The sequence below is a fragment of the Neolamprologus multifasciatus genome, chromosome 17 (genome assembly GCF_963576455.1).
Source record: "Neolamprologus multifasciatus chromosome 17, fNeoMul1.2, whole genome shotgun sequence".
Lineage (NCBI taxonomy): Eukaryota > Metazoa > Chordata > Actinopteri > Cichliformes > Cichlidae > Neolamprologus > Neolamprologus multifasciatus.
The window spans coordinates 19,403,269-19,417,165 of NC_140455.1; the positions used below are offsets into that span (position 1 = coordinate 19,403,269).

The 13,897-nt window shown below is 38.0% G+C and overlaps 1 long non-coding RNA gene across 2 annotated transcripts; it reads left to right on the forward strand.

Moving 5' to 3' along the window:
- Positions 1-9,174: 9,174 nt before the first annotated feature.
- Positions 9,175-11,881, forward strand: LOC146499308 (uncharacterized). 2 transcript variants are annotated; one of them, XR_014870238.1, is made up of 6 exons: positions 9,175-9,214; positions 9,336-9,467; positions 9,903-9,938; positions 10,313-10,465; positions 10,843-10,932; positions 11,529-11,881. It is a non-coding gene; the product is annotated as an uncharacterized LOC146499308 (long non-coding RNA). The 2 variants fall into 2 exon arrangements; XR_014870237.1 differs by lacking the exon at positions 9,175-9,214 and having other exon boundaries at positions 9,229-9,467.
- The last annotated feature ends 2,016 nt before the right edge of the window (positions 11,882-13,897 follow it).

Consider the following 13,897-nt stretch of genomic DNA (forward strand, 5'->3'; position numbering starts at 1 on the left):
TATCTACTGCTCCCACTGGCTCAGATGATGGAGAGCAACAAAATGTGTTTCCATAAGTGAGAAAGTGATGCACAGATTTATATACTCATGTCACAATGAGAGTAAACTGCACACATTTGGTGGTGGAAACATTTGCTAAAGCTAAACAAAGATTAAACAGAAAGCAGTGGGGTTTTTGTTGTTTTTTTGAACTGGGGTAGTTTTAAAAATCAGTGCTCAGCTTCAATCTGCAAACCACATTATAGCTCATATAGCAAAAAAAGAGGCTGAAATGTTCAGGTGGTAGCAGTAAATGCAGACTCGTCCAATAACAGATTAACTTCTGACAGTTCAAGGTCCGAGCTTCACATTTATGTGAAATTTGAAGGAAACAAAAAAGGATATTATTTTTTTATGTGCACTCAACATGACCACAGCTGACTGGCAAACTGTGTGGCCATCTGGCATGGTACTAAACAGGGTAAAAGATTAAACTGAAATGCTCAGCTTCAGTCGTTAAAGCTCATAACTACAAACCAACTCAGAAATCTTGGATTTCAGTGATTAAAGAGCATTTGCCTCTGCAGGATTTGGGAAAAAAAATAAAGAGAGTGGGTGGCTGAAATGTTCAGCTGGTAGAGGTATGAATGCAGTTTAAGTTCAGATAGTTTGAGGTCACATTAATGTGCAGTTTGAAAGAAAATGAAACTTATACCTAGAAAATGTTAAAAGGTGCATTCAAGTACACCCACAGACTGCATCTAAAGAGTGGATTACTGCAATGTGGAGCTGTAAGGTATGAAGGCTAAACTCTTTGGCTAAACCTGCTTTGACAGGTATTGAGTGTAGTAAAATAACACTGGGAGATTATAACGGACAAGATGGTACATGTTAGCCACATTTAGATTAATCTAAATATCAGTTGGTATTGGTATTTGCTCGAAGTGCCATTGGGTTGATATTTTGTTTCTATCCTCCAAGTTTAGGATGCAGCCCACTGAAGTGTTCTAAATTATTTGGAGGGGAAATTAAAAAAATGTGCCTCAAACATGCAGTATGAAAAATATGCAGTATGAAACATGTCTGAACTTTTTTGTGTTGATTTTCACGTCTGTTTACAGGTTAAAGGTATTGGTATCATAGCGGCCCTGTATTTACTTGGTATTGGGTCGATACCAAAATTTGCAGTATAGCACTGCACTTCAACCTTCATCCACCACACGTGTGTGCCTGCTGTATTTTATACTATTTGTTATTATCAAAAGATATGCCAATTGGCATTCATTAGCTGAATGCTAACAGAGCAAAAGTACACAGCAAATCCAGCATGTCCAAATTAACACTGTCAGATTTGATTTCAACACTTTTAAAATGTCTATATGGGTCCACACCAGAGAGTGTTAATTTAACTCTTTTTTTGGAGAGTTGGTACGTTAACTCTGATTTAGTGTTAAACACCAAATCTGTCTGGAGTTGATAATTTTATTAATTTAATTAATTTAACACTTACTAATGCTAACTAGGTGTTAAGAGTTTATATATTAACTCTCAAAGAGTATTTTAGTTTAACTATGTAAGAGTTATCTTCTAATTAATTCTAAAAAGCGGGAATTTTACTGTTCTGAACTTCTAGAAATTTCTCTTGGAAATAAACATTTACTAAAAAGACATTTATTCTGAACTGTGCACCACAATTTCAAAACATTTTCTGAAAGATGTAACAGTGTACATGTTCTCACTTTCATTAGAATTTTGTTTATCAAAAGGTCTGACATAGGTGAGCTGGTAAATGCAAATAACAGCATTCTCATCACTTATTTCAATAAATACAAAATACAATATACATGTCCTTCATTCATCACTTTGTGGAACTGCAACACACTTCTGCTCTCCCCCATATTCCATCTTCACAAGCATATCCTATGTGGAGATTGAATAAAAATTAGTTGACACTAATTAATGGCACAAATCAATTGCTGCACAGTAAAAAGAAAAAAGAATCCTTTTTGAGCCATTACTTGTGTAAAGTATTTTCCCAAAAGACAAGGACACAGGCAACAGGTAATACTGAACTAAATGTAAAACCTCAACCTTTTTCATTTTTACCTAAACCGTGTGCACAAAACTCTGGAGGGATCTAAATGCTAACGTAGAACCCAGTCAGGACATCTGCTACTGCTGTTTGCTCGTTTTTTTTTTTTGTTGTTTTTTTTATGGGAGATAATTTTCAGGCTTCAAGTAGCACTATTATACCAACATTTCACATTCTAGACATTGTTTTAGGTGTATTTGACCAAAGGTTTGACTGAAAATTCACATGCAAGCTTTTTTTCAAGGCTGTGGTATTTGCCCGCAAACAATACCTTTCAGCTAGCTAAAAAAGAATATTATGCTATCACCGAGCAACATGGCTAATGCCTTTCACACAGCTTTGTCTCAACTCCAAAGAGCCACAGAAGTAAAAGCTAATAATAATAATTGAAACAATCTTTGAAAAAATGACTTACCAAGCATGGCAAACAACTCAAATATGTAGTGCAAAATGTTCTGAAACGGCTTCACTTCAGCTTCGATTGGAGCCGTGCTGGGGGCGGAGTCTGGGAATTTACTCTATTGGTGTCATAGCCCCTCTAGGAGTTCAGCGTTAAGAGGTCAAGAGTTAATGTTTCCATTGTAACACCTCCAGATTTGAAATAGAAACACTAATTTTTAACACTCGATTTTAACTACTATCATTTTATACCTCAGAGTTACATTAAACAAATGTGACTCTACTTAGAGTAAAATTAACTCTAAGACTACTAACACCAAAACATTTAACACTTTTGAATTTGCTGTGTATTCTTTTGTTCCAGTGTGGACACGTTATCAGTGCTGTGAAAACTAAACTAGAACGTGAGGTTTTGTTTATTGAAAACCAGTCGTGTTATCTCATGAGCTCCCTTGCTGCAACCCAAATTAGCTCCACAGTGGGATGAATGAGAAGTTGGGTGGGGTTGTAAAGCCGTGTTTTTAAATTTTTTTTAAGATTTGTGTTTATGTTGTACATCTAGATAAAAAAAATCTCAAAGGAGCCCTTTGCTGTGCTGAGTGTTTATTCAAAAATGAAGAGATTTTCATGCTGTGACTCCCGAGTGAGTCTCCACAGTTGCTGGTGTGTGCGCTCAGTCAGATCCTTGAGCTCAGCGGCTGTTTCGTAACTTTAATTAAAGGGTCGTGATAAAAGTGCTGCTAATCAAAGCTCATTTCTTCCTTAGCTGCGCAAGCCATTAACAATTCTCAGAAAGGTCATTACACATGTAATCATGTTTCAGTGCATGTGTCAGGGACATGTTTTTCTACTCGCTAACTAGGGTCTGTGTTTGTGTTCTTGTGATTCTAACTTCCAAACATGCCAATCATTCTGTGAAGGGCAGCTTCGCTCCCAGCTGAGAAGTATCACTAAACTAAAGCTATTTCTGTCTCCAAAGGGACTTAGACACATTTATCCACGCTTTGATCACCTCTTGGCTGGACTGCTTAACTTCCTGTATATATACAAAGCTTGAAAATAGTGCGGCTGCTAAAGTACAGAAGTGTATCAACAATCTGGAAACAGCTCACAAATATATCACAGATCCATTATTTTCCTCCAGGTCACTGAGGTCCACACCTCTCACTTAAAAAAGTCTGTGTGTCCACTGTCGGTGCTTTTTTGCTGCTCTTTTAGACCAGCCTGATTCAAAAGCAATGGAATGGAAATAATAGCAAGGCTGAGGCTGAATGAGAGGCTAAGGTCGGCTCGGTGGAGAGTGGGTTGAGAAGTAAGGTGTAGGTAAGGCTTTGGTTCTGTGTGCTAGGTTTAATGAGCTGGCGTGGCTAGAGGTTCTCCACAGGGCAAGGGATTATTTCCAACACAAGCTGCACAGAAGGGAACCAGGAAAAGGACGAGAAAACCGCATCAAACTAGAACGCACAAAGTTTCAAAAACATCATGGACAGTCAATTTAGCATCAAGCTGGTGAAAACTATCTGGCAGAGAACAGCTGCACCTCCTAGTCCTCAATTACCCAGAGAGAAGGCTCTGCCTACAACTCCACCTGAGGGCATGACAGAAGGAAAGAAAATCAGATCAGAAGAAGGCCACACGTCTACCTCGACTTTAACATAGGGTGTTTTTTTGTTTTTTTTAAATGTTTTGATCTTGTATGAATAGTTGGATTCTACAGTGATATCCATTTCATGGTTACATGAAGAATCCAGTTGCAGTAGCAAAGAAAGCTTTCTCTGACTTGGAAAAGACATTATGAAAGATTTTTGAGACAAGAAAAAGCCTTTGCTTCCATTGCAGCTATGTCCACATATGGAAGCAAAGCAAGGACAATAAAAAGGAAAACTGTGAACACCATCACTGCAGCACATGTGGCTCATCTGGAGGATGAAAAACAACAACAAATGAGTTACTTCACGGTGTGAGAGACAGGGCATCTTGGAGGACCATGACCCCCAACACCGTTTATCAAGACACTTCAGAAGAAGATGTCTTTGAGTGTAATGAATTGTGACATACAAATAAATGTGCATTGTTTTTTTCTACCTTCAACATATAAAAGAGGCATGACACAGATCGTAGGAGGAAAACTCTTCTAAAAAAAATTAATTGAGCATTGTTCCAACTGCAATGATAGAAAACCCCAAACATCTGTAAGCATTCATAAAAATATGGACAGGTGATGCAGCTGTGAAATGATGGCTCCTAAATGAGGGTGTCTCTTTCAGTTAAAAACCTGTTGCCTCAAGCCATCGCCCCTTGGCTGTTCCACGCAGACTCCACGCAGGCAGGAGGGCCTGAGGCGTGACGAGATGAGTCGAGGATGTGCAAAGGCGGAGAGGCACAGAGATGGAGAAGTGATAGGAGAAATGACTGAAATGCAAAGAAACAAATCAAAAGTTGAGAATAGATAATAATAATAATAATAATAATAATAATAATAATACTGACTATGACAGTAAAACCAAACAGAATTCAAAACTTCGACATAAACACTGATCGGAGCATCACCAAACTCTGGGGTCATGATGCTTTTATTGTTGCTTTTTTAGACTTTTCAGGAAAGCGTAGCAGGAAGAATAATTTATTTGCATTGCAAGTCCAAGAAGTAAGGAAGCAAAATCCAAACAGACATTTCAGTCAGAGCCTGATCCAAGAAAAGGGAAATGCCAGGATAGCAAAAAAACACCTGAACATAATCAAGGTAACAAGTTGGGAAAGCCAAAGGGAACAAAGGCTTCACAGAGAAACTGTAACCAAGACAAGAAACTGAAAGTTAACTAAGAACACAGAATCAGGATACTAAGAAACAATAAAAACATGTGAATATGAAAGCACTCAAACCCAGTGGAGCCATTAACCAGAATATTAATTAGAAAATAGAAAATAAGCCCACAGACCATGAAAGTTTTGTTATATCTATTAAAATTGATCAGACTTTGTGTTTTTCTTAGCTGCTTGAACCATTCATGATGAGAGAGGCTACTTATCTAAAATCATGTTTTAATTCATTTTTAATTGTTTTTTTTTTGTCTCGTATTTTCATTTCTTTAACTTGGACTTTTAATCTGTTTTCCTCTACTGGAAAGCGCTTGGGGTTGTTTTAAAGTGTACATTATGAATAAACATGACTTGACCTAACTGAATTTTATCCACACAGGAGTGAGTAGGACATTTTGTCTCTTTGCGTTATGAAGGATTTTCACTGTCCTAAAGGGGGAAAACGTGACAAAATGCTGAATATGAATAAGAATATTAAATGGCTCCTGTGCTGGGATTGTGTTTATAAACTAATGGTTACACCTCAGGTCATCGAATCTGCAATAATTCATCATCAGGGATCCTCATGCTGATGTTGCGCTGCGATAATGAATCGCGGCTGTTTTTTGGGGGGCTTTTTTGTTTTGTTCAGAGGCTGTTAATGACTTCCTGCCTCTTAGGAAATAAATGAGAAAAGTTTAGACGACAAAGATGACTGACTTTGTAAGCAGCTGCCATTTTGTCAAAAGCTTCCTTAGACTTTACAACATTAAAGGATAAACGAATTGGATCTTATAAGGTGCTTTTCTGCTGTACTATCACTCAAATCGATTTAAACACCAGGTCTCATTTACCCATGTGCCTTTCTTCTAAGTGCTTTCTACTTAACATTAACACTCTAGTGCAACTCAGGATACGTGCATGCAAATTGGAGCAGCGAAGGACCGAACCACCAACCTCCTGCTTAGTACAACCACCCCAGTGTCACTTGTCAGTCCTTCTCAGTCAACATGGATCCTTTCTCCACTTCATCCGTCCAAGTTCTCATTTGAGCATTTTCAACAAACAGTTAGATCCGCACTTGTGGCACCTCCACCCGGGCTCATGCTCTCGAGGCGTAGCTCTTGCAGCTCTTATTGCTAACAATGCCCAGTTATGGGCCAGACGCTCTGATGCCATCCATTTTCAGGTTTTAGTTGATTCAACAGGTCAGTTGTTATGTACGCCTTAAAGGATTCCAACTTCCATGGTCACCATCTTTTTGGCTATATCAACTAACACCTTTGGTAGGGGTCTGATGCGCGTCAGCATATGGCGCCATAACCTGGTTTTCGGTTCATGAAACAGTACCTCATAAACACTTAAGCCACTGACAAGTGACCAGACTGATAACACCATAGGCCAGGGGTGGGCAACTCCAGGCCTCGAGGTTCTGCAGGTTTTAGATCTCACCCTGGGTCAACACACCTGAATCAAATGATTAGTTCATTACCAGGCTTCTTGAGAACTTCAAGATACAGTGAGGAGGTCATTTGGCCATTTGAATCAGCTGTGTTGGATCAAGGACACATCTAAAACATGCAGGACACCAGCCCTCGAGGCCTGGAGTTGCCCACTCCTGCCATAGGCACTAAAGCCTCAAGACCAGTTGGTGAGTGGTTGCTAAGGTTGCTACATTAAAACCCTTTGTTGTGGAAGTTTTCCACTTAAATAAAGCCTGCAGACGAGCGGTAGCTAACATTCTTTAATCCAAGCACACAAAGACATACAAACAAGCTTGTGGTGCCCCTGCATGGCCGCGGGACAGACGGTCAGCAGAGTTTCACTGAGCCTAGCATGGCTCTCAGTTAAATACCTTCTCCAGGAACAAAGGCAGTACACAGCTGTTTCACACCTTAAGGTTCACACTCCCTTGCTACTTCCCAGAGTCCTCGAAGAGACAAAAGACTGGTCCTCTGGAGTTCCTGTTTCCCCCAACATCCTTACTACACCCCCTACCATTTGTCTTAAGTATAAGTGTCAGACATGTTAAAATCCAGTGGCACCAAGGCATTACAATAACATAATGTGATTAATACCTAGGTAAAAGAAATTCCTATACACATTCTTGCGATTGCTTTGGCCACTGTGACAGCAGAGCAACTCTGCTGTCACTTCCTTCCCTATCCCGTCCCACTTTTCAGCCAGGCAGCATTTGGCCGATTGTCCGGGCATTCGTATCCATTCGTGTGCAGTAGGTGAAAAGTGCTTCCTGTGGGGTTACAAATGAGTATATTTGAATTGTTTTATAGCCCAGGCCACATGTCCGTAGTGCAATCAGCAGGAACATGTTCTTCATTTTCTGCAGGTTGTGCAGACCTGAACTACCCGTCACATTTGACTTGGAGGATACGGTGGCCCCTAGAGACAAAGCACGTACAAACTCCAAAACACTTGCAAACTCCAAAACACTTGCAAACTCCAAAACACATGCAAACTCCAAAACACTTGCAAACTCCAAAACACATGCAAACTCCAAAACACTTGCAAACTCCAAAACACATGCAAACTCCAAAACACATGCAAACCCCAAAGCACATGCAAATTCCAAAACACAACGGAAGTGCTCCGGGACGCTAGGGGCAGTGTTGAACTCGATTTGCAAAATAAACGGCAAGTTTGTCTGTATGGGACGGTCTAGTCTCTGTTGCGCTTCCCAGGTTGCCTAGCAACCATGATACTAACCACTGGAAACGTGTCATACAACTTTGTTTGACAGAAATGAAGGAAAACATATTTTGTTCATTTGTTTGTTTGTTTCTACAAGAGCTTTGTGTGAATTGATAAGTATCTGAGGTTGAGACCACAGGACAGTAAAACATGATTTTTGGGCTTCATTTCTGTACTGAACAGTCATTTAAGATTAGTTAGTAAATAACAATTAGCTAATGTTGTTCATGAGAATAAAAGTCATATCACTTTGGTAATGTAAATATAATATGGCCAATATTATAGTTATTATATTAATCATTATTAGCTATTACAGCAGTGAACATGAACTCTGTGTCAAATACTGAGCCTCAGTACAGATTCAAGTTGCAGTTACTTATAGGTCTTATCACCTTAAATCTTCACTCAAAGACAAGTATCTTTGACAGTGCATATATAGTTGTATCATATATAAGAGAGAAATGTTGTTCCTTCAGTATGTTGGCATTACTAAATTTGGGTCATTGCTTACATACGTGTGTAAAAAGAGATTATAGAATAGAATAGAATAGAATTCAACTTTATTGTCATTGCACATGCACAGGTACAGGGCAACGAAATGCAGTTTGCATCCATCCAGAAGTGCTTTAGTGATATAGATATATTACAATATATATTATATATTGTAATATATAATATATATATGTAATATATATATAATATTATATGAGCTGTGATAACTGTTTCTGATAAAATGAAGAGTAGACTGATATATTGAATATTCCTTTATTGGGTGAGAAAATCAGACCATGTCATAACTGCTTTAAGTCATACAGAATAGATATCAGAGCCTTAAACAGGCTGACTTCTGCTAAATGGGTCAAACTGGGCAGAAAGCATACAAACACATAGCATCATTATAGAATATGATGTAACACTATAGATCAACTTACCTCAGAATATATAAAGCATATAAACAATTACAGCAATATGATGCAACAAACACAGCACTGCTACTAATCCAAAATACTCAAAGCTTCATAGACCTGAAACAAACATTTATTTTTAGGTCCATTCTGCTGCTGATACATACTTTAGGTTTCTGAACATTAAACTTCTTTCTTCCTTTCATAGTGTGTAACTTGAAGGCCCTGAGTACTTTCTCCCACACTGCAAACACTGGAATGATAAAATTATTTGAACATTACCTAATAAGACTGCACTGAAAAAAAGGCACTGGCCATCTCTTGGATTTATGTAAGCATCTTGCATGTATTTAACACAATTGCCTCATGTTTTAAAGATAAATGTAACCATATAGTGTAAAAACTACATGATATGCTGAAAGGGTGTATTAAATTGTTCATATCATGTTCAGGTGAAGTAAGTCAATAAGATAGCAACATTAAATCTCGTGAAACCACGCGTGATTTCATCTCGCGGGCTTTGGATCGTGGTTCAAAAAAGGCATCCATCTCAGTCAAGTCGAGCAGCCAACTCTACTTTTTTGGTATGTCTTGATTTTTTGAATTAATATTTACCATATTTCAGCCAAATGTAGTTAAACGTCTAGAGTGTCGCCATGTAACATGCTAAAAAAGACCCGTTAGCTTATTTGCTGTTTTATCTGTTGTCAAAGAATTGGCGCTTTTTCATTTGAATTTGTCTTTGGCACAAGAGCCGTTATATCACATTAAACCTAATTATGAGGCAGTCATAACATAATTTGGTTTTCTGTGTGAATAGATTTGTCAACTTACTCTTCAGTTACATTGTGTATTTACTGCACCGTGGTGTTAGTGAGATTTTGGACATTGAACAGCTTTAGCTAATATCATTAGCGGCATTATGCTAGCTTACATCCCTACCCCTCCTGCCCTCACCTGCTGTCCTTTTGTTTTTGTTTTTTTTGCTTCACATTGACCTCTATTCTGCATTTCACCAGGAGTCAGCTGATGGATTGTGGGTTCAAGGTGTTATGGTAAGAAAGTATATTCTATTTTCGCTTAAGGTTTCTGTAACTTAATTATAATAGGTTTTGTATAATTATTAGGTGCATGCATACACAAATAGACCACCCTATTAATACATCTGAGAAATCCAAAATCTGCCATAGGTTTAACTTATACCTGTATGTATTGTCAGAAAGGTGATTACTGGACTCACATTAATGCACACTTGAACTAAAATGAGGTTGTAACTTGTGGGTTGTTGGGTTGCAAATCAGAAACAAACATCTTTGGATTTTTTTAATCCCATAAGATCTGGAAACACAGTTTTTATTCAGCAAAACATTACTGATTAACCATGCACAGTGCCTGCTGTTATTTCAAAAATAATTTTATGTCATTTCAGATAAAATGCAGTATTCCAGTGCATCCCAAACATGCCTTTACAGTCAAGGTTTCTGACGGAGCTGAGTTTCTCTCTGACAGTCTGCTGAAAGTGTTTGCAAAGTGATCGGGGGAACAGGGCACAAAGCTAAAGGATGTAGCTGCCATGATGACAGTAAGAACTTTAAAATTCTTTAATTGCTATACACTCTACAAAGTGTATAGCATTAGGTCAGTAAAAGAATTTTATGCTGCATCCATTGAAACAGTCAACTATTACCTGTGAGTACTGATTCCACTGAAAGGATGCCATAATTTTCATCATGCATTTACTGGCCCACTGAGAAAAAATTGTCTTTTTTAAAAAATATATGTTCTGGAAACTATATATCCATAAAGTTGATGTCAAACAGGAACTTTTGATGTTGCTTTGTAGATGCTGGTGTTGCATGTTGACTGGTTTAAAAAGTCAAGAGTTTTTGTCTGGGATCATTTTCTTCTGTGCTATTGAAAAGTTCACAAATCTCTGTTTTCTTTGTTATAATACTTTAGGATGACATTAATGCTCAAAGGGAGTCCCTCATCAAAGTGCTCCGCATCTGTGTGAAAGACAATTGCAACATCTTGGTGCAGGAGTTCATGGTGAGTGTTTTATGAGTAGATTGTGGCTTTGCAACATTTAAAAATGCATTTAGTTATCCACTTGATCCTCATTGGACTGGTTAGGACCAGTAGTCCTCTTTAATAATTTGAAGTTCACATGAGGCCTGGTAGTGAACTCGGCCGCCGGCCCTTGAGGCCCCACCCCCACCCCTGTATTAGGGCTCACATCAGTGTGAAAAAACTTTAAATTTGTCATTCTAGTGAACAAAGGAAAATCCCACCAATATTTACATTAGCTTTTGTTTGAAAAAAAAAAATGACCAACTGACCAACAGCTAACCAAATTGTGGGGCTGAAAGTCTAAATTCTAACATCTTCTGAGTGACATAACCTGGATTTCTGATGGGCCGGTGTCTTTCTAACAAAAACTAATGTAAAGCATTTGAAATTATTATGTTTTTCACTCTCTCTTAGAAACTCTGTTAGACCATGAATGGCAGCATGGCAGGCCACTCTTTGGCTATAGCTATTTACTATGTTGCTTTCATTGGTTTAAATTACTCTAACATTAGAACTGGTAGATTCAAAAGAGAGTTTAAAAAGGAATCTTAAAAAAATGTTTTGTGTTTAACCAGGACTTGACTGAGGCCACTGCACAGATTGAGAAAACCACAATGAACATCTGTCTCCAGAGGATGCGCCAGGCAATGACTTTTCTGATGTTGGCATCATCATCAAGGGTATAGTAGTTCTTCAAGATCTGGATAAAGGTGACCTTTGCAGTAGCCATGCTGTTTGGACCTTTTTTATTCCTTCAATATGAGTTACCCATCACAGCTCTGCTACACTTTTGAGGTGATTCAAAGGGTGGTAATGGAGTTGGATGCAACTCAGCTCTCAAGAAAAGCTCACAACTAAGACAAAACTGCTCCTGCAAGGAAAGCTCACTGTTATGCATGCAAGGTGATCAGCTCTAGGTGAGAGGACATTTAAATCTCACACTTGTTCTGCTGCATTTTTGGAACAGATCGCAGGGTTCATTTTTATATACTCTGCAACTGCCATGAGGATGAGCCGTTTTTTTTGTTGTTGTTTGTTTTTCCTTTTGCTCTGTACAAGTTCTCTGTTTGTCTGTTTGGCAGCATTTTTAAATTTCTCTTTGTATTTTTTCTTTCTTTTACTAGTGAAGAGATGTAGCGTGAACAGTTATACAGTCTAAATATCCCATATGGGTTGTGTGAAATGGTATTTTCAGTTTCATTCAGTTGAAGTAAAGAACGTTGAATATTTCTAAGTGTGCTGTTTTGAACCAAGATGTCACAGTATGATCAGTGCTGTAATTTTTGACAGTCACTGTATCAATGTTATTTTTCAGTCTCTTGAATAAAGTTTTTGACCTGCAAGTGCTAATTTCTTTAGTTATTGGGGTAAAATGGGTAATGTTAATAGGAAGGTGTTTGCCAATTCAGTAACCTAATTTAATGTTAATGGAAACTAACATTACCTCAAATTGTTTAGTTATAATTGTTGTTTAACTGAATCTTGACGTCAGAGGCCTTAAATAGAATGTTTTGTATTGTCCTGTAACATTTTTCAAAAGAAACAGTCTAATTTCTTTGCTGTGATTGATTCCAGAGAACACGGAAGAACTGACATTATTTTAACTGTTGATTTATATAGATTCAGTGGAGGAGTAATGTCAGTTTAATTCTTTACCTACTGTCAATGCAGTGAAATTAGACATTTTGTTTTGAAAGGTTACTGGTGGATGCCAGCAACCATCTTGGAAGAGAACAATACAATCTGTTATAAGGCCTCCATTTGAAAATTGTGTATTTGAAACTAGAATATAATAGCAAAATGTAATTTGAAGATAACATGTAGTATTTAAGTGACCAAGTAGTATTGGGTAAAAGTTATTGAATGGTGTTGGGATAAAGTGAAAAAATTGTGAAGGATTAAAATATTCCAAGAGCTCAAATTACTTCATCAAAACATGTTTAAGTCACATTTTATCAACACAAATTGCGCAGGTTTATTGAACATGAATAAATTGTGTTAATTTAACTCAATTGTTTAAGTTGCTGCCAAAGCAAAACATCTGTGTGCAACAAATGTCCACCATTGAATTAAGTAAATCCAACAACATATTTTTTTCAGTGTGATTCAGGACAGACAATTAGTTATTTAAACTTTCCTAGCAGTCCTTCACAAACAGGGAACAGTCTGTCTATTCTCTCCATCTGTCAGCTGCTGCTGACTCTTCCTCCTCCTCTTCCTCACACACTGCTGAGTCCTGGTGGATCATCAGGGGTGCAAAGCCTCACAGATGATGTGCAGCAGTGAGTCCCTCAGTCTGTCCTCACTCTGGACACTTGCAGTTGTCACACATGGAAATCAAATGCGTGATAAGCTGCAGGATTCAAACACAAGTGTAACTTATAAATACATGTTCATACTTTTATTACACAATCAGAGAGAAAGAAAAAGAGAGAGAGTGCAGGACAGACAGACAGGTGACAGTCTCAGGTGTATACACTGCTACAAAACAGCACAAAAGAAGGAGGACTGTGTTATTACGAAACAAGAAGAGTTCCCAGATGGTACAGTGGACACATGTGTGACTCCTGTGATTAAAGCATCTTTCTTTCAGCTTAACGAGTGAACCGTCAGCTCGTTTTTGGCTCGACACCACCGAACAGAGGCAGCAATATAACATAGCTAACATTAACAGTGCAGTGAATCCTGCTTGTGCTGTGATATTCAGGACTGCAAACCGAGCAGCATCACTGACTTTCAGCCTGTTGTGTTTGTGGATATATGACTGACTTTAATTATCCATAAAATCATCACATTCTCTGTAAGATTAAAGTCAACTATTGAACGGCGTATATTTTGGAGTAAAGGCTTTAAAACCAAGTTAGTACAAACATCGCTAATGTCACATAACTTTCCCGACATGTGGCCAACAGTAATGTTTTAATGTTCTTCATTATAAAAAAAC